Source organism: Ctenocephalides felis, unplaced genomic scaffold (assembly GCF_003426905.1).
Source record: "Ctenocephalides felis isolate EL2017-DRISC unplaced genomic scaffold, ASM342690v1 CF-g0.4_SCAFFOLD_02300, whole genome shotgun sequence".
NCBI classification, from domain to species: domain Eukaryota; kingdom Metazoa; phylum Arthropoda; class Insecta; order Siphonaptera; family Pulicidae; genus Ctenocephalides; species Ctenocephalides felis.
In genome coordinates, this window is record NW_020538454.1 from 37,501 (window position 1) to 43,224 (window position 5,724).

At 46.1% G+C, this 5,724-nt stretch overlaps 2 non-coding genes across 2 annotated transcripts; both read right to left on the minus strand.

The window, feature by feature from the left end:
- Nucleotides 1-114: 114 nt before the first annotated feature.
- LOC113380668 lies at nt 115-2,041 on the minus strand. Its single transcript, XR_003367470.1, has one exon. It is a non-coding gene; the product is annotated as a small subunit ribosomal RNA (ribosomal RNA).
- Nucleotides 2,042-3,295: 1,254 nt separating this feature from the next.
- LOC113380669 lies at nt 3,296-5,217 on the minus strand. Its single transcript, XR_003367471.1, has one exon. It is a non-coding gene; the product is annotated as a small subunit ribosomal RNA (ribosomal RNA).
- Between the last annotated feature and the right edge of the window lie 507 nt (nt 5,218-5,724).

Here is a 5,724-nt window from a genome sequence, read left to right on the forward strand (position 1 = left end):
TGCCAAGGCTTTTGCCCACAGTATATTATACTATGGGAGCGCACAACATTTAGTCTGCAACATTATATTGCGACATATAGCACACGTTTCATTCACTTAATAGTAAATGTACGTTAATGATCCTTCCGCAGGTTCACCTACGGAAACCTTGTTACGACTTTTACTTCCTCTAAATAATCAAGTTTGGTTATCTTCCCAGCAACATCGGCAATGTCGAAACGCTGCCGCGCACCGGTCCGAAGACCTCACTAAATAATTCAATCGGTAGTAGCGACGGGCGGTGTGTACAAAGGGCAGGGACATAATCAACGCAAGCTTATGACTCGCGCTTACTAGGAATTCCTCGTTCATGGGGAAGAATTGCAAGCCCCAATCCCTAGCACGAAGAGGCTTCAACGGATTACCCGGACCTTTCGGCCAAGGAAAACCTGCTGATCTCTTCAGTGTAGCGCGCGTGCGGCCCAGAACATCTAAGGGCATCACAGACCTGTTATTGCTCAATTTCGTGCGACTAAATGTCGCCTGTCCCTCTAAGAAGATATATTTGTACGCCGGTAGTGAGAACCACAACCAACAACGACCGAAGCCGAAGCGGAGGGTCTTTGCGATACCAGAAAGTACGTCTATTTAGCAGGCTAGAGTCTCGTTCGTTATCAGAATTAACCAGACAAATCACTCCACCAACTAAGAACGGCCATGCACCACCACCCACCGAATCAAGAAAGAGCTCTCAATCTGTCAATCCTTCCGGTGTCTGGACCTGGTGAGGTTTCCCGTGTTGAGTCAAATTAAGCCGCAGGCTCCACTCCTTGTAGTGCCCTTCCGTCAATTCCTTTAAGTTTCAGCTTTGCAACCATACTTCCCCCGGAACCCAAAAGCTTTGGTTTCCCGGAAGCTGCCCGCCGAGTCATCGGAGAACCTTCGGCGGATCGCTAGCTGGCATCGTTTATGGTTAGAACTAGGGCGGTATCTGATCGCCTTCGAACCTCTAACTTTCGTTCTTGATTGATGAAAACACATTTGGCAAATGCTTTCGCTTCTGTCCGTCTTGCGACGATCCAAGAATTTCACCTCTAACGTCGCAATACGAATGCCCCCAGTTGTCCCTATTAATCATTACCTCGGAATTCCGAAAACCAACAAAATAGAACCGAGGTCCTATTCCATTATTCCATGCACACAATATTCAGGCGAATGAGCCTGCTTTAAGCACTCTAATTTGTTCAAAGTAAACGTACCGGCCCACCTCGACACTCGGTGAAGAGCACCTTGGTAGGATTTTGAGTTGGGCCGCCTTTTTACGGGCTAAGCCCACCGGTAGGACGTCCCACAGACATGCCAGTTGAACACCGCGAGCGGTGAACCGACAGTGTGGGACACAGATTCAACTACGAGCTTTTTAACCGCAACAACTTTAATATACACTATTAGAGCTGGAATTACCGCGGCTGCTGGCACCAGACTGGCCCTCTAATAGATCCTCGTTAAAGGATTTAAAGTGTACTCATTCCGATTACGGGGCCTCGGATGAGTCCCGTATCGTTATTTTTCGTCACTACCTCCCCGTGCCGGGAGTGGGTAATTTGCGCGCCTGCTGCCTTCCTTGGATGTGGTAGCCGTTTCTCAGGCTCCCTCTCCGGAATCGAACCCTGATTCCCCGTTACCCGTAACAACCATGGTAGTCGCAGAAACTACCATCGACAGTTGATAAGGCAGACATTTGAAAGATGCGTCGCCGGTACTAGACCGTGCGATCGGCACAAAGTTATTCAGAGTCACCAAGTCAAACGGTGAGCAAGGCAAGCCCGCCACCGATTGGTTTTGATCTAATAAAAGCATTCCTTCCATCTCTGGTCGGAACTCTATTTGCATGTATTAGCTCTAGAATTACCACAGTTATCCAAGTAATGTGGGTACGATCTAAGGAACCATAACTGATGTAATGAGCCATTCGCGGTTTCACCTTAATGTGGCTTGCACTGAGACATGCATGGCTTAATCTTTGAGACAAGCATATACTACTGGCAGGATCAACCAGGGTGCTATATATATAATAGCATAGTGCGTAAATGTCCCTCGGCGTCACCCGAGAGACCACACTTTGTATAGAAAAGTTCGATGAATATTTCTAAACAACGAATTTTCTTACATATATATATCTGAGTCGTACGATATTCCCTGGACATGACGAACAGTTTACATCGCGACTTGATATTTTATATATTCTGCGCTTACACAGAGGCTAGACCTTTAACAACCGTCGAAACGGCGGTCCGTACATGAAATTTGCGGTCCGCAGACCCAGTTAATTTCAAACAGTCTCTTTACCCTTCGTTAGATTGAAAACGTCGGGGCGAATTCATTATAAGAATTCATCGTTATAACTAACTTTGATTCTCGCTCGGAGAGTATTGAGTTGATTGCATTTGTATATTTTATTTTCCGCATAAGAGTCTTTGCGTCAACGACACATGCCCGCGGATATGCTGTACAGTATGGTTGAACACTTATAAATAAGGTCCAGAACCCGGCCGTAAACCGACATCCAAACATATACGGCGTATATTATTCTAGAACGGTCTACGACAGTTTGACCTGCAGCGACGGGTCGCCTCGGGTTACCGTGCGAACCATCACCGCGATGGTCTGGACAGGCTATATGGCGGGTCGCAAGAAAATAAATTCTCTAGGACGCGCAACCACTTTAGCAATTTTAGAGCACGTTGTGGTCCAAAAACAAACGTCCTCGCTTTAAAATTGAAATACGAATATTTCACTGTGTGTGAGATTGAAAAATCTGTTTCGCTGATTTTTCATTTTCTTAAAACAACGCAATGAAGCGAATGTTCAAATTCGCACAATTTGAATAAAATGTGCAGAGTATATAGAATACTAACGCAAGCGTTTACTACAATCGACTTTAAAACACTAGACTTTCATCTAGCGCCCAAAGAATTGATTGAGCTATGCGTTTAAAGTATAATATTCAAAAGAACGCCGTTTTCACAACGAACTTCGTCATTCGCTCAGGCATCTGGCGATACCGAGCAGATATACATGGCAGTGCTCTCACACAATGCATAAGAGCGCTAAGCGGTTGTAAACTGCGTCACGCTGCTTTTGCACACTGCGCATATTTTGCGACTAGCTCCGGTCAAACGTTATGAAACGAATGATCATTGCCAGAGGCTTTTGCCCACAGTATATTATACTATGGGAGCGCACAACATTTAGTCTGCAACATTATATTGCGACATATAGCACACGTTTCATTCACTTAATAGTAAATGTACGTTAATGATCCTTCCGCAGGTTCACCTACGGAAACCTTGTTACGACTTTTACTTCCTCTAAATAATCAAGTTTGTTATCTTCCCAGCAACATCGGCAATGTCGAAACGCTGCCGCGCACCGGTCCGAAGACCTCACTAAATAATTCAATCGGTAGTAGCGACGGGCGGTGTGTACAAAGGGCAGGGACATAATCAACGCAAGCTTATGACTCGCGCTTACTAGGAATTCCTCGTTCATGGGGAAGAATTGCAAGCCCCAATCCCTAGCACGAAGAGGCTTCAACGGATTACCCGGACCTTTCGGCCAAGGAAAACCTGCTGATCTCTTCAGTGTAGCGCGCGTGCGGCCCAGAACATCTAAGGGCATCACAGACCTGTTATTGCTCAATTTCGTGCGACTAAATGTCGCCTGTCCCTCTAAGAAGATATATTTGTACGCCGGTAGTGAGAACCACAACCAACAACGACCGAAGCCGAAGCGGAGGGTCTTTGCGATACCAGAAAGTACGTCTATTTAGCAGGCTAGAGTCTCGTTCGTTATCAGAATTAACCAGACAAATCACTCCACCAACTAAGAACGGCCATGCACCACCACCCACCGAATCAAGAAAGAGCTCTCAATCTGTCAATCCTTCCGGTGTCTGGACCTGGTGAGGTTTCCCGTGTTGAGTCAAATTAAGCCGCAGGCTCCACTCCTTGTAGTGCCCTTCCGTCAATTCCTTTAAGTTTCAGCTTTGCAACCATACTTCCCCCGGAACCCAAAAGCTTTGGTTTCCCGGAAGCTGCCCGCCGAGTCATCGGAGAACCTTCGGCGGATCGCTAGCTGGCATCGTTTATGGTTAGAACTAGGGCGGTATCTGATCGCCTTCGAACCTCTAACTTTCGTTCTTGATTGATGAAAACACATTTGGCAAATGCTTTCGCTTCTGTCCGTCTTGCGACGATCCAAGAATTTCACCTCTAACGTCGCAATACGAATGCCCCCAGTTGTCCCTATTAATCATTACCTCGGAATTCCGAAAACCAACAAAATAGAACCGAGGTCCTATTCCATTATTCCATGCACACAATATTCAGGCGAATGAGCCTGCTTTAAGCACTCTAATTTGTTCAAAGTAAACGTACCGGCCCACCTCGACACTCGGTGAAGAGCACCTTGGTAGGATTTTGAGTTGGGCCGCCTTTTTACGGGCTAAGCCCACCGGTAGGACGTCCCCAGACATGCCAGTTGAACACCGCGAGCGGTGAACCGACAGTGTGGGACACAGATTCAACTACGAGCTTTTTAACCGCAACAACTTTAATATACACTATTAGAGCTGGAATTACCGCGGCTGCTGGCACCAGACTGGCCCTCTAATAGATCCTCGTTAAAGGATTTAAAGTGTACTCATTCCGATTACGGGGCCTCGGATGAGTCCCGTATCGTTATTTTTCGTCACTACCTCCCCGTGCCGGGAGTGGGTAATTTGCGCGCCTGCTGCCTTCCTTGGATGTGGTAGCCGTTTCTCAGGCTCCCTCTCCGGAATCGAACCCTGATTCCCCGTTACCCGTAACAACCATGGTAGTCGCAGAAACTACCATCGACAGTTGATAAGGCAGACATTTGAAAGATGCGTCGCCGGTACTAGACCGTGCGATCGGCACAAAGTTATTCAGAGTCACCAAGTCAAACGGTGAGCAAGGCAAGCCCCACCGATTGGTTTTGATCTAATAAAAGCATTCCTTCCATCTCTGGTCGGAACTCTATTTGCATGTATTAGCTCTAGAATTACCACAGTTATCCAAGTAATGTGGGTACGATCTAAGGAACCATAACTGATGTAATGAGCCATTCGCGGTTTCACCTTAATGTGGCTTGCACTGAGACATGCATGGCTTAATCTTTGAGACAAGCTATACTACTGGCAGGATCAACCAGGGTGCTATATATATATAATAGCATAGTGCGTAAATGTCCCTCGGCGTCCCCGAGGAGACCACACTTTGTATAGAAAAGTTCGATGAATATTTCTAAACAACGAATTTTCTTACATATAATATATCTGAGTCGTACGATATTCCCTGGACATGACGAACAGTTTACATCGCGACTTGATATTTTATATATTCTGCTGCGCTTACACAGAGGCTAGACCTTTAACAACCGTCGAAACGGCGGTCCGTACATGAAATTTGCGGTCCGCAGACCCAGTTAATTTCAAACAGTCTCTTTACCCTTCGTTAGATTGAAAACGTCGGGGCGAATTCATTATAAGAATTCATCGTTATAACTAACTTTTATTCTCGCTCGGAGAGTATTGAGTTGATTGCATTTGTATATTTTATTTTCCGCATAAGAGTCTTTGCGTCAACGACACATGCCCGCGGATATGCTGTACAGTATGGTTGAACACTTATAAATAAGGTCCAGAACCCGGCCGTAAACCGA